Raw genomic sequence first — 23,250 nt, forward strand, 5'->3', positions numbered from 1 at the left:
TTGTTCAAAAAAATAAATTTATGGCAATGTATTCTGTCTTATCAGAATCAAGGGCAAGCTTTCCCTGAAAAATCTGGGTGAACATTGTAGAGATGAAGGAAGAGAACCAGAGTGAGTGGCAGCTGGTTCAGCAGGAAATTTGTTGGAAGATAAAGGAACTCAGATGGGGGTGGGTGACTTCCACAGGAAAAGTTCTGGATAAGTATCTAAAGATGACCAATATTTCCTTTGTGTGTGTGGGAAGCAGAATGACTTCAGTATTGTTGAGCCTTCCCAGTATGGCCTCTGAGTATTTCTGCCTAGTTTTTTCTTCTTGAAAAGAAATTGTTTTTCAGCCAGCCAAAGAGGAGGGTGGGGGGAGGGAGAAAGAGAACACTAAATGGTCATTAGTGTCAGATGTTACTGAGAAGTCAGAAAAGTATAATGAAGTAGACACCAGACATAGCAAATAGAGGTCATTTGTGACTAGCTAGGTTACAGTGAGTTGGGTATTTACTGGGAAGAGAGAATATGAGGGAACTCTTTTAGGAAATTTGGCTTTAAGAGGTAGAGAAAGCTGGGTGGTTTGGGATTGTATATGTGAAGATAGGAGACACTTGAGCCCCTTCTGACTTTGTAGGCTCATAAGCCGAAGCTAAACAAAGAAAGAGGTTGAAAGTAGGAAAGAGTGAGAAATAATGAAGATAATCAGTTTTTTGAAGAAGGCAAGAAAAGTTGGACTCCAGGTAGGTTTAAAGCAATCTGAAAATGGGAATTCTCTTCCTTTGAAACAAACAAAAAAAAATTCTTACCTTATTTTCAAGAAGATTTAAGTGGCTACTTGCACTAGAGTATCTTTATCTGATAAATCTTAATTGTACTTAAGAATTGATAAAACTTGATAACAAATATAATGTCCTTCCATAGTTGTCCTTGATGCTCCTATGATATTAAAATTAGATGTCCTTCAGATGTTACCTGGGCATTTGTTTGATGGTCTGTGTAAAACCCATATTTATTTCTCAGATGAGAGAGAAAGGGAACATCTTTATATTTCAGTCTAGCAGGCTGGTGTTATGTGAGCTCATCTGCCTTTTTTAAGGGAAGATGCTTAAGAGATCAATGCTTTGTGATCTGCTCCTCAGTTATAGACTGGGACTTACATGACTGGTATTGATGATCTAATTTATTCCTGATGTTGGTCACAAGTTGAGCTTCTGTTAGTTAAACCTTTATTGCCTGTAAGATTAAAAAAAGAAGATAGTGTTCCTGGATACCCATTTTATACTGCTAAATACCAAGTTCAATCATGAAAAAACAAACACACGCTTTTACAATAATTTTCTAAATTCATAAAGAAAAAGTCAATGTGGTAAATGATCCCTTTAGAGGGTTCTTCCTATCAAATGGCTGAGGCTTTTAAAAACCAATCCAAAGAAGTTCTAATTAATGACACTTTGTTTTCTGATAAATTTCCCTGAAGCAAGGGAATGCTTCAATGCTGCAAGGACTTTCAAGCTGTGATCAAAATTAGGGCCATCTGTTGAAAAACTATCATTGCTGATTTGGTAGGTAGAAACTTCTTTGAATGTTGAAAGTTGTTCATGTTGCAATTTTCTCCTCCTTTTCTCCTTCTCCAGCTCCTCCTCGTCCTCTTCCTATCTCACCTTGTGCTTTCATTAGCATTAAATACTTATACCACACAGTAGTCCTCATCTTTAGCAGACTTTGTGGGACAAACTGCTGCTGCTCTTGGTTTTTGTGGCTTCTTCTCTGAACAGTTAATGCTTTCCCAACCGTCTTCCAAAAGGGATCCAACCAGCTTTTACTCCCAATAAAAACTTCTTCCTTTGATGTCTGGCAGCTCTTCTTCAGTATGAATGAACAACACTTTTGTTAAGAGTGTTGCCTATTTCAAGTGTGCGTGGATTGTCTCCATCTACACCTGTATCCACAGAATCAAAAGTTTTCCCACTTTACTCCTGAGAGCAGCTTCCTTTTTCTTGTCACCCCTGATGCGAATCAGGCAGTCACCAGGTGAGACTTAGTCAATCCCAGGAGGGTCGTATTTATAAATCTAAAGGTCATAAAGGCAGGGTGTCAAGTGAAGCCATCGTGCATGAGGGGCCATCTGTACCTTCCTTTCAGTGTTTATTGTGAGGATTAAGAGCATAAGGTGCTTTTCAGATGGCAAAACCTCATACAAATGGGAGGAATTATTGTAAGCCCAACCTGTAAAATATATACAAAGGCATACAAACCAAATAGCACTAACGCTTTGCTCAAGCTCTGCATAGTTAGAATTTGAAGCATTTCTTTTCTCTGAAAATCACAGGCTTCTAGCTGAGTTAAAGAAGCATTTCGGTCATCATGAAAGAGAAACACAGCTTAACAGTTCACCCCTGGACCAGGAAAGGAACAAGGAACGCTAGCTCCCCAGCCTCTTCCTGAGCCCCCTCCAACTCTATGCATTGCCCAGTCTGTCTCCCTGGCATTTTGTGAGGATCACTGTCTGCCACTTGGGGGATGACATCTCTTACCTCGGAGCTTTCAGGTTTGAAAAATTCTGACAGACACCTATGAGAGCACAAAACAGCACTGTACCATTTAAATTTGAATCCTTATTCCACCTCCATGACAGACTGTCCCTCCTAAAAGCTTTTAAAGGATCAGCCTTCCTTTTATTTAAGTACGAAAGAAAGAAAGGGAAACTCAACTAACTCGTAATAAACAAAACAATTGGAAATTCAAGCCACATCTTGAAAAGAGTTAAGAGATCATTTTTCTACAGGGTCCCCTCCCCCAGTGCCTTGTGAGACATTCTTGGAGGCCTCTAGCAGTAAAATGTTTCAGAAATTCAACCTGGAGTTTGCTGTCCTCCCTGCTCCCAAAGGGCCAAAGTGTCAAAGAGTCGCTTAGAAAGGAAGCCACCCAACAATTGCCAGGCTATTTCTCACTCCCTTAGACTTACATAAGATGGGCATGGAGGGTACATACAAATGTTAGCTACTTAAAGTTAATTATTTAATTAAATGATAATTAAATATTAAATTCCAATCACACCTGCATATGTTGTCCTCTTCTTCTCTTACCTGTTGTTGGGACTCAGAAAACAATACCCCACAATGAAGATCTCAGAAGCAAAGCTCAAAAACCAAAGCCTCTCTCTGACCTTCTCTCCTCTTGTCTCCTGCTCCCTTTTGTCCCTCTTAAGGTAAACCATGGAAACTAGCATTTCTTTTCTCCAAGACGAGTCACAGAGACTAGAACTTTTTTCCCCAGAGCCAGCCATGAAGCTTCAAAATATTATTCTACACTTCCCTTCACCTTTCTGAAGGAATGTTTCATGGAGAAGAAGAAGAATCTGAACAGACCGACCTTGCTGGGTTTCTGCACTCCATTAGCAGGAGATCACAGACTTTTTGTCCAATCTCATTTCTACCCAGTTGTTCATGCTTCATCGAATCTAAACTTAAAAGTAGAGACATTTCTCTGCACTTTGGGTCTTCCATCTGAAAGCTCATGTGTCACACAGAACTGTAATCAAATAAAATTGGTAAAATTCTCTCTTCTAATTTGTCTTGTTACACAGGTGTCATCCATGACCCATTATGATGGAGCAGAAAGGGGCTCACTCCCTCCTCTGTGTTTCCCTGCACTGCCCACAATTTGCTTTTAGTGTTTCTTGTATCACTAGAACTATAATAACAACCACAATGATTTTTCACTAGAATAAGCATGATCAGTAGACCTCATAATTCACCATGAAGCATAAAATAAGGAAAAAACAGAAGTGCTCAATGAAATGTTGTCCTTGAGTCCCACCATGATTCACTTCTGTGCTGATTTCCATTGTTAGCTAAGTTGCCCCTCAGTACCCACAGGGGTTGGTTTCAGGACATCTCTCCCCTGCATAGATATGAAAATCCAAGGATCTCAAGTCTTTTGTACAAATGATACATAGAGGTTGTATCTAACCTACATGACATCCTCCTGTATGTTTTAAATCATCTTAAGATTACTTATAATACCTAGTACAATGTAAATGCTATGGAAACAGTTGCACTGTGCTGTTTAGAGAACAATGATAAGAAAAAAAAAAAGGTTTGCAGTCCAGATGCAATTTTTTAATGCATTAACTTCAGTCCATGATTTGTTGAATCCATGGATGTGAAACCCATGGATCTGGAGATTTGACTTGAAAGATAATTTATAGATCTTCCGAGTCTCCATTTTGAAGACCAAACTAAGAGAAATGGACCTTTGTCTTGACTTTGGTGTGATGCTTCATAGTTTACAGAACATCTTGTTCATGATTTCCTTCCATTTGTGCAATGGCAACTCTCAAGTAGGCAGTATTGCAGATGGAGAAACTGAGTCTCAGGGGATTCAAATGGCACAGGTAGGAAATAAGGATTCTTAAAACCCAGACTCTAACTCTGTTTACCACACCACGTTTCCCTGAGTATTTAAATACAAAGATAATAGTCTATAAGGAAAGCTAATATAAGAAAACTCAAATATAAAGAATAAAGATTAAAAAGAGGATCATAAAAAAATCACATTAAAAGGACAGTCTTGTATTTTAAAATATAAATGCAAACATACATAATCCATACAAACACATAAATTTATGTGCACACAGCACTGTTTATAATAATAGATTATAAAAATTATAATTTTTATAATTATAACCTGTGCTTTTTTCTTCTATTTGTCTTCTGACAAGTGTGATGGTATTAATAAACTGAAGGCACCAGGCATAAAACATCTGAACTAATGTATGTTTCTGTTGATTCATTTGTGGTGGTGTTGACACTGGAGCTGCTTGTAGACTATCTTCTCACATATAATAATTATTATTTAGTGATGGCAAAGCTCTGTGGATGTGACCAAAGTGTCAGTGACATAAAGAAAAGCCTGTTTAAATGATCTGCAAAGCAGGGCCACAGCTGTAACTTTGCCCTGGCAGAGCCTGTCAAGTAAATAGCATGATCTTTTCAAACACAGCCATATTATTTTCTTCCTGGCATTTGTAATTTGTTAAAACTCTTAGTGTGCATGCCTTTCTTCCTAATAACAATGGCATATGGCCAATCTCTGTACTTATCTCTTGCACACACATTACTTCTATGTATATTTAATCTAGTTTTTATATTTGAAGGAAACACACACAGATTTTGCTGCAAATTTTAAACACATTTTGTGACTGCTGTGATACAATTTATAACTCAGTGATATAACATTCAAAAATGCTTTTGAAAAAAAGCAATTTCATTAAGAGACGATATAAAAGTAGCCCAAGATCAACTGTTGGCTCTGCTTAGAAGAAAAAAACCCCAAACCATGATGCTTCAATACTGCTGATATTTGGTTTTGTAAATCATACTACATCTGGTATTTATAGACTTAGTCTTATTGCTAGAGCCCCAAGAGCATCTCTCTGGGATCTCAGCCATTGTTAATTTATTTGTACCTTGGTAGATGTGTGAATGTCCAACAGTTTTCTAATTTAGAAATGATGGTAGATTTTCAAAAACTTTTATTTTATTCATAATTTAAAGATTAGATACTGAAATAAGAGCCACCTAACATTATTGTCAACAAAATTTATTGTTAACATAAATCCCTTTAGGCAGGACTTTTCTCCCCACACAATAAAAATTATACAACCTCAAGGTTTGAAGGAACTTTGAGGTTATGGAAGCCAGACACTCTTTCCAGACAATTGAGTGAATTGGTTAAGAATTGGAGTTCTGGAAACAATATGGACCTACACTCAGGTTTCCATATTTATACCTCCTACATGATACCAGACAAGCCTCTGAGTTTCTCTCGTGATTTGCTAAATGAAGATAAAATAGAACCTCATTCACTGGGTTGCCATGATTGAACAAGACAGGACATGGCTCAGTGCATTCATATAGAGGGTGCTCAAGAAATATGAGCTCTTTTATTCTTATGGCCTTAGAAATCCTACAGAGTTCCTGTCACAGTCACTCTCAGCCCTTAATTGAACTTCTAGTGACAACGAATTTTTTGCCTCTTAAAGAATCTCTATCACAATTTTGAATCACTCTGACTCTTCAAAGTTCTTCCAGAGTTTCTTTCTTTCTCTTTCCTCTTGCCTCCTTTTGTTGACCCTGATTATTTCTTGGCTCTTGGGGGTGATGTGGATAGAGATAATAATCTCTGTTCCACATTACAATTCTTCCTTCAAATAGTTTCAGATAAATACATTTTTCCCCTTCCATGAGTCTTCTTTTCCCCAGTTGAAATATTCCCAAATCCTTTCCTCATATGATGTTTTCCAAAGTCCCCTCATCACCACAATGATTGTTCCTCTACCAAATGCTTTCAATTTATTTCCACACAACTTTCTTAAAATGTGATACACACAGCTAAAGAAATTGTCCAGGTGAGGACTAAGCAGTTAAAACCATATGAAATTCTGACTCTGAATAATGTCAGTTCTATTTTTTCACATCCAATTTTGATACCTTTTATTTCTTTTCTTGCCTGGTTCAGTACTGAATAAAAATGAGATACAGTCTTTTATTCTTGTTTTCTTCATTTTTAAAAGGAATGATTTGATGTTAAATTTTGTATCTGCAAGCCTTACTTCATGACAAGCAAATTTTAGCCAAACTTGCATTAGGACTGTTGGACGTGTAAGTGTGGTTATGAGAAACAGAGGTTTTCTGTGAAGTGTTTAACATCTACGACATTCATAACAGACAACCTCAAGCTTTCTTAGAAGTATAAATAAAAACAAACTGGTAAAACTATAGTCTTTTTGAGAATTTGTCTTGTCTACAAGCTGTACTTTTTATGTACCTCATTTCACTATGGAAATGTGTCTGCCTTATTTTGAGGATGAGGGAGTATTTTTACTACAGATTCACTCTCTTTCCAATGATTGTTCAAATATTAGCCAAATAAAATAAACAATCTCAAGCATAACTAAAGCAAGCATACTGTGAAGCTTGATCCCTTTGGCAGGAGTGTAGTACTGTAGGCTCCCTGGTTCTGTCCCCTTAACCTTCATTAACAAAGCCTAAGATCCCAACAGTTTTTTGGCATCCAAAGCACACTGATCCTGGCGACATCCAAGCTCCCACATCCAGAGGTTATCTAATTGGTATTCTAAACTTACAAGCTGATCATTAGTCTGTTGATATTAAGTATTCATTAGCTATGATGGAAGATATAAATAAATAGTTAAATAATTTGAAGATATCTTTGAGTATGACATGAAAAGCAAAAACAACAAATATTTAACTTCTTAAAAATGAAAATCTTCAGGGCTGGGGATGCAGCTCAGTGATAGAACACTTTCCTAGTATGCAGAAGGCCATGGGTTCAATACCCAGCACCCCAAAAAAGAAAAGGAAATATATATGTGTGTGTGTGTATATATATATATATATATATATATATATATATATATATATATATATACCATAAGCAAAAGACAAACTTGAAGGAAATATTTATTTGCATATTTCAGAAAATGGTTAAAGTGCTTAATACATAAAACTAAAAAAATTTAAGATACACAACCTAGTTGAAAAATGAACCAAAGACATGAACATAAATTTTCCTTACCACAAAATCCAAATGGCCAATATACATAAGAAAAAAAATGTTCAGCTCTACTAATATATTTTTTTTAAAAAAGCAAGATAAAGGGCTGGGGATGTAGCTCAGTGGTAAAGCACTTGCCCAGCATGTACATATCCCTAAGATATCCTGTCCCCTGTACTGCTAAAAAAAAAAAAAGCAGGATTCTAATTTGTGCCTATAAAATTGGCAAGAATTTCAAAAGTCTTTTACCCAGCAGTAAAAGTTTTTCATTCAGTGGTCAAGCAACAAGCAAATGGGCCAATATTCTATGCATTGCTAGGAGTTGACCAGAAAGAAGTGTAATATTTTTTCCACAAGCATGTTGCATTTCATTTCCTATGTACAGCATATTACTTCATAAATTAAATAAAATAATTTTGTATGACCATAAAATTGAAAGAATAATGTCTAATTATTTGGAAAAATGTTTGAGGCTTTTAAGGAACAACAATTTAGAAAAATGGTATTATAGCATAATCCCAAGAGATTTAGTCAAATAAATTACAGGATATTAAAACATTATTATAAAATAATACTTAATTATCTATAAATGGTAATGCATTATAATCATAATTCTACATTTCATAATAAATAGACTACTAAAAAGAAATTAATTGTCTTAATTTTTTAAATATTTGACAATAAGAATATATTATTTTTGTAATCAAAAATTTTTTAAAATGTTATGCACTGGACTTAGTCATTAGAGCTTGTAAAATTCTGTTAAAACAAAATGCTTTTTCTCAGTGAATTTGATAAGTATGCTTTCAACAAAAGTGATAAAACTGTTGAATAAAAGAGGAAAAAAGGGAAACTTTTATTTTTTATTAAAAACAAGAATAACAACAACAAAACCTTTCTCTTCAGCTGAAGCAATTCATTAATTAGTATCTCTTGAGCATCTTTACTTAATACATTTCTAATTCACACTGAATGAAAATTTCTCAATCATGTTCATAAGGTATTAAATGTCTTAATGAAATACATTGCTGAAGATCAGATACACATTTCCTAATGGATCAGTATCTCCAAATTGCAAGACAGAAAGGTACATTTGAGTCACCTTAAGAAATGAGGTTTCATTTCTCACCTAAGAAACAGGGTTAAATAGGGCTGGGGTTGTAGTTCAGTGGTAGAGCACTTGCCTAGCATGTATGAGGCACTGGGTTGATCCTCAATACCACATAATAAATAAAATAATTATGTACATCTACAACTAAATAAATGTTTTTTTTAAAAAAGAAAAGAAATGGAGTTAAATATCCTCAACCTAGAAACAAATAGTTTCCAAGAACCAAGGCCTTCCTGAAGAAGAGGCTTCTCTCTCTCTCTCTCTCTCTCTCTCTCTCTCTCTCTCTCTCTCTCTCTCTCGTTGCCTACATGGTACCTGCTTCTGCTTCAGGATTTGCTTTGCTCTCCTTTTCTACTTGCTGACCAGTTCCTCCTACTCTAAATCATAAAGATAGCTAATCTGATTGGCTACTATCATGCAAACTCTGCTTCCCTGAGCAAAGGTAGGGTAGGCCATATTTATCTAAAAGAAACACTGAGTATCACAGGCCCTGTGACTCATGTGACTACCAGCAAGCTGCTAATTCTGACAAAGTAGAAAGTGAGACTAGAATAATGTGATTGCTCATAGTAAACACACTCTGCCTAATAAGTACAAATTATACTTCTAAACGTGCTCCTAGACCAAAGCATAAGGAAGATAAAAGAAAGAAAATGCATTTTTAAACCTTAAAAGTCATATGTAATACAGTAAAAAATGTTTCACTTTAGATATAACTGGAGTTCCAGAAATAAAAAGACAGAAAAAAAGAAAATGGAGGAAGAAGCAATGTCTGAATAGATAATGGCCAAGATTTTCCCCCAAATCCCAAATATATCAAAACATAAGAAGTGCTATGTACCTCAAGAGAGTTACATGAAAAAAAAGTAAAACTCACATCTAGACTTATCAAGCACTGAAAACTGAAGACAAAGTAAAAATTAAAAGTAGTCAGAAGAAGACACAATACCTTCAAAGAAAAAAGACTGACAGCTGACTTTTCATCAGAAATAATGGAAACAGAGATAATAGAATATTTTTTTTAAGAAAACTGCCAACCTAAAATTTTACACCCAGCAAAATATCCTTCCAAAATGAAAGTAAAGACATTCCAGGATTCCCAAGATGGCCTCGAATAGAGTGCATCACACCCCGTGTACCGCGCCACTGTGAGGGTGAATAACGAGTTAGAATGACAAAAAACTATCTTGTTAGGAACTTACAGCAAAATGGGGGTGCACCGAAACCTAGAGGAAGGATTTCCAGCACCGAGGTCCGGTAATTGAGTCTCATACACGAGCCAACTGTGCGACTGGAGATCCGGGCTGACTGATCCGCGCGGCCCGCCCCGCGGCTACAGACGGCGGGAAGCCGCTGAGAAGCGACCAGCAAGCAGGGAGAAACGTTGCTGCATATTCTGTGGAATCCTGCCGCCTGAGCACTCACGGAGCCCCGGGCTGAGTTCGGGATTTCAGACGGGGAAAGAAGTGGGACAGTTCTATCCCCCACAACGGAAACTCCACCAAGGAAACCAGCGGCCACCATCTTGGAGAGCTGAAGTAACCACCGCCACTCTCCAACAGATTGCAACAATAAAACAGGTGCGTGTTACTCAGCTCATCTCCCATACAGCGGGGAATTCGCATAAAATCTCTCCTAGGCTCTCCGGGGGAGGGATTATCAGAGCAAGCCTGAATAAAGACTCGGGGAAAACTAGAGACACCCGACCTTCAACACCCCCTCCCATCAGCGGGGAAAACGAAACCTGTATTGCCAGCGCAGGGGGAGGGGCAAGTGGAAAAAATCAAAACAATAGAGTGCCAGGGATCCCAATAGCCACCCTCCACGCCCAACAAATGGCAGGCCCAGAGTACACTTTGAACTGCTGAGAGGCATCACTCAGGGGAAATATGGTCTAGCAGGAGAAACCAGGACTAGCAGGAGAAACCCGCCGACTGGGCAGCTGGAGACCTCCTGCCCGCCAGTGACCAACCACACGACTGGGTGCGGCGACAGCCAGCCCGCTGCCTGTGCGACTAGGCGGCTGAAGACTGCACGCCCACCGCCGACCGATCATCCGCCCGCTGCCTGCGTGACTGGGCGGCTGGAGACCGCCCACCCGCTGGCGACCGACCCCGCGACTGGGTGGCTAGAGATCACCCACCCGCCGGCAACAGCCCACCCGCTGCCCGCGCGACTGGGCGGCTCGAGTCTGCCCGCCCGCCGGCAACCGATCGCCCACCGGCTGCCAGAGCGACCGGCGGCTGGAGACCGCCTGGCCACCCGCATCCGGGAGCTGAAACCAACCAGAGACACTCCAGTCCCACCCCCCCATTCAGACATCCCAGCAAGGAGCCTGGGGCCTGCCATAGCAGAGAGGTGACGTCACTAGAGCTTGGCCGTCGGAATTCCTTCCCAGCGGAATCCACTTTAGCAGGCATAGTCTACCAACACAAAGGAGAGACAACAAAGATATAAAAAACCAAAACAAATTTATAGAAGAGAGCAGAAACACAGCAATCAAATAGAGCTGGAAAGTAGTGTGAACATCATGAAAAAACAGGGGAAAAAGGGAGTACAAACAATGCAGGACAACTTAAATCTACAGGAGGACCTAGAAGCATCAGAAACAGGGATAGGGAAAGAACTCAAGGCATACCTAACTCAGATGGAAAGGAATATTAGAGAAGACATGAGACAGCAAATTCAAGCAATGAAAGTATATTTTGAAAATGAATTAAACAAACAAAATCAAATGGCAAAGAACAAGCTTTACCAGGAGATAGAGATCTTAAAAAAAATCAAACAGTAATCCTAGAAATGCAGGAAACTATAAACCAAATTAAAAACTCAAACGAGAATATTACAAATAGACTAGATCAAGTAGAAGTCAGAACATCAGATAATGAAGACAAAGTTTATCAACTTGAAAAGAATATTGTCAACACAAAAAACATGCTTAAATCCCACGAGCAATCTATTCAAGAGATATGGGATGTCATAAAAAAACCAAATTTGAGAGTCATAGGGATAGAAGAAGGCATAGAGAATCAAACCAAAGGAGTGGACAACCTATTAAATGAAATAATTCTAGAAAACTTCCCAGAGATGAAAGATGGAATGGATTGCCAAATCCTGGAAGCCTACAGGACCCCAAAAATTCAAAATCATAATAGACCAACTCCAAGACATATAATTATGAAGATAGCCAACGTACAGAACAAGGAGAGAATATTAAAAGCTACGAGAGAAAGGAGGCAGATTACATTCAGGGGTAAACCAATTAGGTTAATGACTGATTTTTCATCACAGACTTTGAAAGCGAGAAGATCTGGAACAATGTATTTCAAACGCTGAAAAATTATGGATTCCAACCAAGAATACTGTATCCAGCAAAATTAAGCTTCAGATTTGACAATGAAATTAAAATCTTTCACGATAAACAAAAGCTAAAAGAATTCGCAGCCAGAAAACCAGCACTGCAAAACATTTTGAGCAAAATACTACAAGAAGAGGAATTGAAAAATAGTGCCCAAAACTAACAGCAGGAGGTATCTCAGTAAAGGGGGAGGAAAATAACCAAAAAGTAAAAACTAGCCAAACTAAAATAAATAAATAAAGAAGCATGACTGGAAGTACAAATCATATTTCAATTGTAACCTTAAATGTTAATGGCCTAAACTCACCAATCAAGAGACATAGGCTAGTAACCTGGATCAAAAAAACAAATCCAACAATATGCTGCCTTCAGGAGACTCATATGATAGGAAAAGACATACACAGGCTGAAGGTAAAAGGTTGGGAAAAATCATACCACTCACATGGCCCTCGGAAGCAAGCAGGAGTGGCCATACTCATATCGAATAAAATCAACTTCAAACATAAGTTAATCAAAAGGGATAAAGAAGGACACTACATACTGTTAAAAGGAAGCATCCACCAACAAGACATAACAATTATCAATTTGTATGCACCAAACAATGGAGCTGCAACGTTCATAAAACAAACTCTCCTCAAGTTCAAGAGTCAAATAGACTACAACACAATAATTAGGGGTGACTTCAAGACACCGCTCTCACCATTAGACAGATCCTCTAGACAAAAGCTGAATAAAGAAACTATAGAACTCAATAGCACAATCAATAACCTAGACTTAACCGACATATATAGAATATATCAACCATCATCAATTGGATACACGTTTTTCTCAGCAGCACATGGATCCTACTCAAAGATAGACCATATATTATGCCATAGGGCAACTCTTAGTAAATATAAAGGCGTGGAGATAATACCATGCACCATATCTGATCATAATGGAATGAAACTGGAAATCAATGATAAAAGAAGGAAGGAAAAATCCTACATCACATGGAAAATGAACAATATGTTACTGAATGATCAATGGGTTACAGAAGCCATGCACAAAAGTTAACTCAAAATGGATCAAGGAGCTTGATATCAAATTAGAGACACTGTGTCTGATAGAAGAAAAAGTTGGCTACGATCTACATACTGTGGGGTCGGGCTCCAAATTCCTTAATAGGATGCCCATAGCCCAAGAGTTAATAATAAGAATAAATAAATGGGACTTACTTAAACTAAAAAGTTTTTTCTCAGCAAGAGAAACAATAAGAGAGGTAAATAGAGAGCCTACATCCTGGGAATAAATTTTTACCCCTCACACTTCAGATAGAGCCCTAATATCCAGAATATACAAAGAACTCAAAAAATTAAACAATAAGATAACAAATAACCCAATCAACAAATGGGCCAAGGACCTGAATAGACACTTCACAGAGGAGGACATACAATCAATCAACAAGTACATGAAAAAATGCTCACCATCTCTAGCAGTCAGAGAAATGCAAATCAAAACCACCCTAAGATACCATCTCACTCCAGTAAGATTGGAAGCCATTATGAAGTCAAACAACAATAAGTGTTGGCGAGGATGTGGGGAAAAGGGTACACTTGTACACTGCTGGTGGGTCTGCAAATTGGTAAGGCCAATTTGGAAAGCAGTATGGAGATACCTGGGAAAGCTGGGAATGGATCCACCATTTGACCCAGCTATCGTCCTCCTCGGACTATTCCCTGAGGATCTTAAAAGAGCGTACTATAGGGATACTGCCACATCAATGATCATAGCGGCACAATTCACAACAGCTAGACTTTGGAACCAAACTAGATGCCCTTCAATAGATGAATGGATAAAAAAAATGTGGCATCTATACACAATGGAGTACTATGCAGCAATAAAAAATGACAAAATCATAGAATTTGCAGGGAAATGGATGGCATTAGAGCAGATTATGCTAAGAAAAGATAGCCAATCCTTAAAAAACAAATGCCAAATATCCTCTTTGATATAAAGAGAGCAACTAAGAACAGAACAGGGAGGAAGAGCATGAGGAAAAGATTAACATTAAACAAAGACGAGTGGGGGGAGAGAAAGGGAGAGAGAAGGGAAAACATATGGAAATGGTAGGAGACCTTCAATGTTACACAAAATTACATAGAAGAGGTTGTGAGGGGAAAGGGGGGGAAACAAGGGAGAGAATTGAACAACAGCAGATGAGGTAGAGAGGGATGATGGGAGGGGAGGGGAGGGGGGATAGTAGGGGATAGGAAAGGTAGCAGAATACAACAGTCACTAATATGCCATTATGTAAAAATGTGAGTGTGTAACCGATGTGATTCTGCAATTTGTATTTTGGGTAAAAATGGGAGTTCATAACCCAATTGAGTCAAATGTATGAAAGATGATATATCATGAGCTTTGTAATGTTTTGAACAACCAATTAAAAAAAAGACATTCCAGACTAAAATACAAAAATAAGAAACCGAGAGGGTCTGTTGCTAATAAACTGATACTGAAACAAAGATGAATATAATTTGAGAGAGAAATATACAGGAATAAGGAGCAATATAAAGAGTAAATATCTGGATAGAAAATAAATCTGGATAGATGTAAATGCATATTAACTGCCTAAACTAATAATAACATTGTGGTGTTTTGATTATATTTAGAATTAAAATATATGACAATATTAACACAAAAGACAGGACAGAGGAAAGAACAGCCTGAAGTCCTTACACCATAATGAAAGTGGAAAAATATTAATTTGCATTTAGATTTAAGGATACATTTTATCTCTGGAGTAACTACAAAAAATAAGAAAATAATATGTAATTAACAAGTTAATAGAAAGGATAAAAATAATTGAAAATAAATCCAAAAGAAAGCAAGAAAAGAGAACAAAAAAAAAAAAGTGGGACAAATAGGAATCTGGTAGTAAGATGATAGGTTTAAACCCAAATATTTAAATAATTATTAAAAATATAAATGAACTAAAAGACAAAATTGTCAGAATAATTGAAAAAGATACTTTATGCTGCTTACAAAACACATGTTAACATTACAGAGAGTTTGGAAGTTTGCATTCACAAAAAGAAAGCTAAAGAACAGAGTATATTTTATAACATATCTAGTACCACATAAAAAAGCAGCACATTTAAAAATGATAAAAAGAATCAATTAATCAGGAAGGTATAACAATTTCAAATTTCTAATCTCTTAATAACATGGTTTAAAATTATCAGAAAACATTCTGACAACTAAAAGAATATATGGACAAATTCACAATCAGAATGGAAGATTTCAACATATCTCTGTGACTAATAGCAGAAGAAAAGAAGATTTTAACATAATTAACAAACATGGCCTAAATAACTTATATAGATAGGATATCAAACAACTACAGAAAACATGTTCTTTTCAAGTATACCTGAACATTTGTCAAAATTGATCATATGCTCAGCCATAAAGCAAATTTCAAAAAATAGCAAGGGATTGGGATAATATAGAGTATGTTCCCTAACCACAATGGACTTAAGCTAGAAATCAATTACAAAAAGATAATTAGAAACTCCCCAATGTTTGAAATGAAAAATAATGCACTGCTAAGTAATTCACGGGTCAAAGAAGAAATCTCAATAGAAATTAGAACCCATTTTTAACAAAATATAATGAAAATATTACATATTAAAATGTATGGAGTACAGTAAAAGACAAAGGAAATTTCATAACCCTTAATGCATATATTTTTAAGTCTGAAAATCAGTGATCCATATGTCCATCTGATAATTCATACCAAAGGGGAAAAAACAACAAAATTAAACCCACACAGAATAGAAATAAGGAAATAATGAAGATTAGAATATAAATTATTTAAACAAAAAACAGTAGACAATACCAATAAGCCAAATACTGTTTCTTTGAAAAGACTAATACAATTGATAAATTCCCATCAATATTGATCAAGAAAAAAACAAAGATACAGTAGTATAACTTTCCTTTGTACACCTGTGACTACACCACAGTGAATCTCACCATCGTGTACATCCACAAGACTGGGGTCCTAATTGGAATAAGATATTTAATGCATGTATAATACATCAAAATGGACTCTACTGTCATGTATAACTAAAAAGAACCCATCTGAAAAAAAAAGAAAGAAAGGAGGCACATCAATATAAATTCTACCAGCATTAAGCATATAATAATAAACAGAAATTATACAACTACATGTCAATGAAATGTCTAATTCCTAGACATATACAACTTACTAGAGTGAGGGTAAAAGGGGAATAGAAAATCTGAATAATTTTATACTCACAAACAAAAAGGAATAGAAAATCTGAATAATTTTATACTCACAAACAAAATTTGAGGGGCTGGGGTTATAGTTCAGTTGGTAGAGTGCTTGCCTTACATTCACAAGGCCCTTGGTTCAATTCCCAGCACCACAATAGATAGATAGATAGATAGATAGATAGATAGATAGATAGATAGATAGATTGATTTGAAAAATTTAATCCATAGCCTTTTCACAAAGAAAATTCCAGGCCCAGATGGCTTCCCTGGTGCAATCTTTCAAATACTTTACAACAGAACACCAATCTTACACAAATTCTTTCAGTGAACAAAAAAAGAAAAGGACATTCTCAACAATTTTATTAGGTCAGTACAACCCTGATACCAAAAGTTGGCAATAACATCACAAGTAAGGAGAATTACAGCCCAGTCTCTCTCATGAATGTAAATGTGAAAATCCTAAATAAAATATTAGCAAGTCTCATCACTTGTAATAGCCCAAAATGCAAAAAAAAAAAAAAACCCTACACATTTCATCATAATTTGTATGGATAAGATTCATGATAAATTCAAAGAGCAGAATATTAAGCAGCAATTAAATTGAATGAGCTACTGTCACCCATGACATGGATGAATCTCAAAATTGTAAAGTTGAGTCAAAGAAGCAAACACAAAAGGTGCATAATGTAGAACTTCCTTTATAAAAAAAAATATCATGCAAAATTAACCTATAAACACAGAAATCAACATAGTGATGATTCAGGATGAAAGGAGGATAATTACCAAGAGACATAAAGGGGTGCTTCTGGGATATTGATAGCGGGGCGGTCCATTTCCTGATCTGGGTGCTGGTTACACAGGTGGGTTCACTCGGTCAAAATCAGGAGACTCTGTGCTGATGATTTGTGCATTTTTCTGTGTACGTGTTACACTTCAATTAAATTTAATTAAAAAAACTTTTCTTTAAAATATGGAACCATTCTTGCTTGAATTGTCACTCCTCTCACTGGTCTGAACTATTCAGAATCAGTCATTCTTTTTCTCTAAAAAGCAGAACTTTGAATGTAACTACTTTCTTCAGGATTCCCAATTCATCATGGTATAGATGTGAAATGGTTTAATATTTCTAATAATCCTTCCCCCATTAATTATGCTAGCTAACTTGTTTCTAGGTATCAGCTCTTTTAATCATATCCTGGCTTGATTCTATTTATTTATCAGCCCCTTCAAGTTATTGAGATCACCTCATTCTAGCATAAAAGGCTCAGTTTTGTTCCCTTTCAACTTAAACATCAAGCTGAATCTAAAACCATTTTTCCCCCCTTTCATTACCTCCAGACTTACTCAAAGGTAGAAATTTGCTGCCAGTGGCTTGTGGTGTCTATGCCTGTGAGTGAGGGGGCAGGTGCTCCTCCCTTTACTACTTTTCCTATCCTTTTAATTGGTGCTTCTCTTTTGATATCAGAGCAGAAGAAATGGGGAAGTAGATATCTAATGTGGCTTCACTAGAAAGGTTTGATCCCCTCTCTTTAGGATTTCTGCTTTCCTAGTTAGCTCTGTGAAACTTGTTGTTCTCCTATACTGGAGAGAATCCAAGCATTCCTTCCTTGAAAAGGGCCTTCTCACTGCCAGTTTCTTGAAGCACATCTTGCACGAACTTGACCTCTACTTGCCCTCTTCCAGGAGAGATCCAGTTAGCAGCCTCTCTTGGAGTGGAAAAGTAGTCATCTTCCCTCAGCCAGGCCATCTCTTGGTCACACCTCTCTTTGTCCTAGTAGCATCAAGCACTCATTCAGGAGAGGTAGGAGATGAGATGACCACCAGTCCCTAGCCTACTAAAGTGGGGAGGGTTAGGCATCTCTAACTTTATGAGCAAGTGTCTTCAGGATGCCCCTCTAGACTTTGAGGGGAAGAAGTTGGAAGGTCCTTGCTTAGCATTTGGATGGCCATCTTAAGTGACAGCTGCCATTTTAAGAAAAATTTCCACTTTCCTGCCCAAGGACATTTCTGAGAAAGGCTCACCACTCCCTCATACCAACCCCACCCTGAACTGGAGGCATTAGGACCTGCCTGGCTCTAATCAAAAAGTCCCAAACTCCAAGCCTGTGTTGCCTCTCTCCATCTTTGGAGAGATGGCCTTTATCTGTCAGCTCTGACAAATAAACTCTCATGTGTATCTCTGCCTGGTCTCCGTCTTTCATTTCTCACTTGCCCATCTCCAGGTTCCTTGCTTTCCTTTCAGAAGGATGTCCATCTCCTCCTGTACAGTGAGAACAGGGAGAAGGGAGAGAATAGAACAATCTCATGAAGGTTACACTTCACAAAAAGCCGATCTCCTGCTACCCTCTTCTTCCTTATACTCCAAGGAGTAGGAATGAGGTGGCTTGGGGAATGTTTATCATAGGGTAGTTTCCTTGTATTGACATTTCTTGTAGGGTGGCCTAACTATAGGTGGTCCCTCAAATTAGAATACCTGTGCTTATCACCTTCTGTGCACAGCTTTAGACTTTGGCCAGGGCCCAGGGAATATCCCTATTGATATCCTATTACACATGTCTCCAACCTCCTTGAACTTCTGTTAATCTTCACAGCATGTGTTGAAGACAAAAGAAAGAAAGAAAAAGAACAATTCTGTATTAACTCAAAATACAGTGGGAAAGAAAATGGGATATAGGAATAATTGCAATGATTTTCTATTTTGCAAAGCAAACATCTTCAAGAAAATATGGAGAGTTGGGTTATTCATCTATACACATATAATGAACAATTCAAATTTATTTGAACTCTTTACCTGCATATACACTTTTTGTTTTAATATCAATTTATTACATTTGTACTTTTACAGTCTTGACGTAATTGAAGATCAAAATTAAACATGACTAAGCAATGTAAAATACACTGTTGAAGACAACTTATACCATTTATTTAAATGGTATAATTTAAAACAGTCCATAAGGAACAGGAGGACTGGGGATATTGCTCAGTGGCAGAGAGTTAGCATGCATGAGGTTCTGGGTTTAATTTCCACCATCACAAAAACAAACCAAAAAGCCCCACAAGGAACAGGGAATAATGTATCAATAAGTGGTGTAATATTTTATTATAGTCAATAACAAGTAAAAAATAATTTTCTTCCAGAAAGAGAAATATAATTTGTACTTTATACCTGTAGTATTAAATGTGTTTAGTACAGTAGGACTATTATAGCTAAAAATGGAACTTATTCAGTAAAATGGCCATTGCTTCTAGTCAGAATCACTATTCACTTGACAGATCTGAGGCTTCCTTAAGCAGGGTTTTGCTTTTCTCATCTTCTTCCCTCGGTGTGACATTCTCATCTCCCACATAGTTTGACACACAGAGCAGCTGCTTGATACAGCCGATGAGCAGTGTGGTAGGCTGACACAAAGAAATGCCACAGAACTAGAATATAAACAGCATTTTAAAAGGGAAAGAATTGTCTAATAAAAATACTCAATGGGGATGACTTTGAAGGCAAAGTGTTAAAGTCAGCCTTGAAATATCACTTAATATAGTATAAAAAATTCCTTTCATGAGATTTTACTCTCTCTATAATTCATAGTCTGGTTCTTTCTTATAAACCTTTTAAAAGTGCTATGAATAGAATATATTATATGAAGAATTCAAAAAGCTTTGATTATTCATTAATAATTTGGGGATTATAAGATTCCATTTCAGGTTATTTAGAATAGCTTTTTTAAAATGTGGGTGCTGATGTAGAATCATATATAAAGATATTATACCCAAATATATAATTTCTTTTAAATTTATCTAGATTGTTATGTCTTCAGACTCACTTTAAAGCAATAAACTGAATGACATATTCATTTAAGATGTCATTTCTAAACGCTTTATTAGTATCAAATGCAAAGAATTTGTATCTTTATTATAAGCAGTAATTTAAATCATTCCCCATATCATTTTCTTGTCACATAAAGATACCAAACAACTTTGTCCCTTATCAAACAGAAACAAATCATCACATTAGCCCCAATTTTTTTTGTGAAAATAAATAAGTAAACCATAAATATAATTAAACTCCAATGAAATACATTAAACAATTATTATATAAGCAACTGTTCCTCTGAACATCAGCAATGGTACAAGAACGAAACAGTTTAATTCAATAGGGCTATTTATTAATCTCGCTAGGAAGGATTCCCATGATTTTAAGACTAGAGGCTCTCTTTAGATCCCTACATGAGTAGTGGATCTAGCTTGTGAGAAACCCAAGTTGTACTAGTCCCTGATTCCCTGAAAGTGGATCCCCTCTTGTGAGTTTCAGAATTTCACAAATGTGATTGCCTGTAAAAATTGTGAGCATCAACTAACAAAATAATATTTGGAAAGTTTTTTGAGTCCTTTGGGCCATTTGTGGTTCTATTATCAGCCAGAATCTAAATTTGTGAAAAGAAACCAAGGGGAAGTTTCACCCCACATCAGACAAACTTTATCTGTGTCAAACAGTAGTACTGTTTTCAACCACATTGCTCCTCTCAACTTCTCTCCTCTCATTTAGTTTTGCACCATGATTGCCTCTGCCTTTCAATTTATTTTTAATAAAATTTTTCTGATTCTGAAATGCATGTTCATTATAGGAAATTTGAATAATATAATTAACAGGAAAAATATCCATAACTTTTTCAATGTCTTCTGCCTGGGTTTTGGTGAAATAATTATAATCTGAACAAGGTGTTCCACACTTTTTTTCAATGCTAGAGGAAAAAAACATCTTTAAAATATTTCACTCAGGGGCTGGGGTTGTGGCTCAGTGGTAGAGTACTTGCCTAGCATGTGTGAGGCACTGGGTTCGATTCTCAGCACCACATAGAAATAAATAAAATAAAGGTTCACTGACAACTAAAAAAATTTTTAAAAAATATTTCACGCAGGCTTTGATAAATTTGGCTGAAAAATGGACTTTTTAAATGATTAATTGCATTTACTAGGAAAGTAATAAAATATTACCCAATAGGTACAGTTGAATTCACAAAATTAAATGCTAGCAGTATTGGGCTTAACTGTAGGTTAACTGTTTCTTCTTCGTAGATGTTGAAATGATAGCTATCATGTACAGAGAGTTTTGTTTAATATATAATTTTCACATTAACCACAACTATATGATATCATTATTCCCACTTTACAAGACAAAAGTTAGAAATCAATCACATAACTCTTAGGTGGTAAGCTGAGAATTCAGGGGGTTTGGACTCTCTGCTTCCAAGGGTATTTTTTCCACAACAGCCCAACAGCTTACTATGGGTATCATAATCCCTAATCCTTCCTCCTTTTAAAAAAATCTAATAGTAATAATGTTGGAAGTAACATCTTGTATAAAACTTTGTTTCTATGATTATTTTCTGTAAGCAGAGCCTTAAAATTTCTATTATGATATTATAGGCAGAAACACTTTTTATAGTGGATTAATATTTATCAATCATATATTAATAAATATATTAATCATAAATTATAAGTAATTTTCTATGTGTTGTGGAAGATACAAGGAAATAGCTTGAATTCAAGGCATTTACAAATTACAACTTAAACATACGAAACTGCTTAATTTCACAGGATATGTTTAAATTTTTTTCTTAATTAAAGTTATGAACAGCACATAATCTTAAAGCCCCCAGGAGAACTACATTCATTTCTTTGAGTGTGTGTGTGCATTTTATTAATTTTTTAGTTGTTAATTAATTTTACAGTAGAATGCATTTTGACATATTGTACACAAATGGAGCTCTACTTCTCATTCTTCTGGCTGTACATGAAGAGTCACTCCAGTAGTATAACTATAAATGTATATAAGGTAATAATGTCTGTCTCATTCTACTGTCCTAGCACATGCCAGGCAAGTGCTCTACCACTGAGCTACAACCCCAGAAATCCTCACAGCCCCACCCCTCTTTTCACTCCCCTCTACACAAACCAAAGTTCCTCCGTTCTTCTCTATCCCCTACCCCCGCCCCCACTACGGATCAGCATCCACTTATCAGAGAAAACATTCAGCTTTCGGTTTGAGGGGATTGGCTTTTTTCACTTAGCATGATATTCTCTAATTCTATACATTTACCTACAAATGCCATTTCATTCTTCTTTAAGGCTGAGTAATATTCCATTGTGTATATGTACCACATTCTTTTTTATCTATTCATCTTTTGCAGGGCATCTATGTTGGTTCCATAGTTCAGCTATTGTGAATTGAGCTCTATAAACATTGATGTGGCTGTGTCATTTTAATATGCTGATTTTAAGTTCTTTGGGTATAAACCGAGGGGTGGGAGAGCTGGGTCAAATGGTGGATTCATTCCAAGTTTTGTGAGGTATCTTCTTACTGCTTTCCATAGTGGTTGCACCAATTTGCAGTCCCACCAGCAATGCATCCCCTACATCCTCTCCAACACTTATTATTGCTTGTATTCTTGATAATTTCCATTCTGACTGGAGTGAGATGAAATCTTAGTTTTGATTTGCATTTCTCTAATTGCTAGAGATGATGAACAATTTTTCATATGTTTGTTGATCGATTGTATTTCTTCTGTGAAGTGTCTGTTCAGTCAGGCAGGAACACTTTTAAGGTTGTTTGTATATATTGTCAATTGCCTATCTCACTGTGATTGTCCAGATAATAACTCAATCAGCAGAACATGAGGCCTCCAGTTTTTTTTTAATATCTATTTTTAGTTTTAGATGGACACAACACCTTTATTAATATTTTTTATGGTGCTGGGAATCAAATCCAGTGCCTCACGCATGCTAGGCAAGTGCTCTACCACTGAGCCACAACCCTAGCCCATGAGGTCTCCAGTTTTACTGTGCGCTTTATAAAAATCTTGGTTCACTTAATAGATGAAAATGGATCTTGGTTGTAACATTCATTTATGATTGTTATAATTCACTGTGTTTTAATACA

Source organism: Spermophilus citellus (genome assembly GCF_964194105.1).
Source record: "Spermophilus citellus genome assembly, chromosome: 13".
Classification (NCBI taxonomy): Eukaryota; Metazoa; Chordata; class Mammalia; order Rodentia; family Sciuridae; genus Spermophilus; species Spermophilus citellus.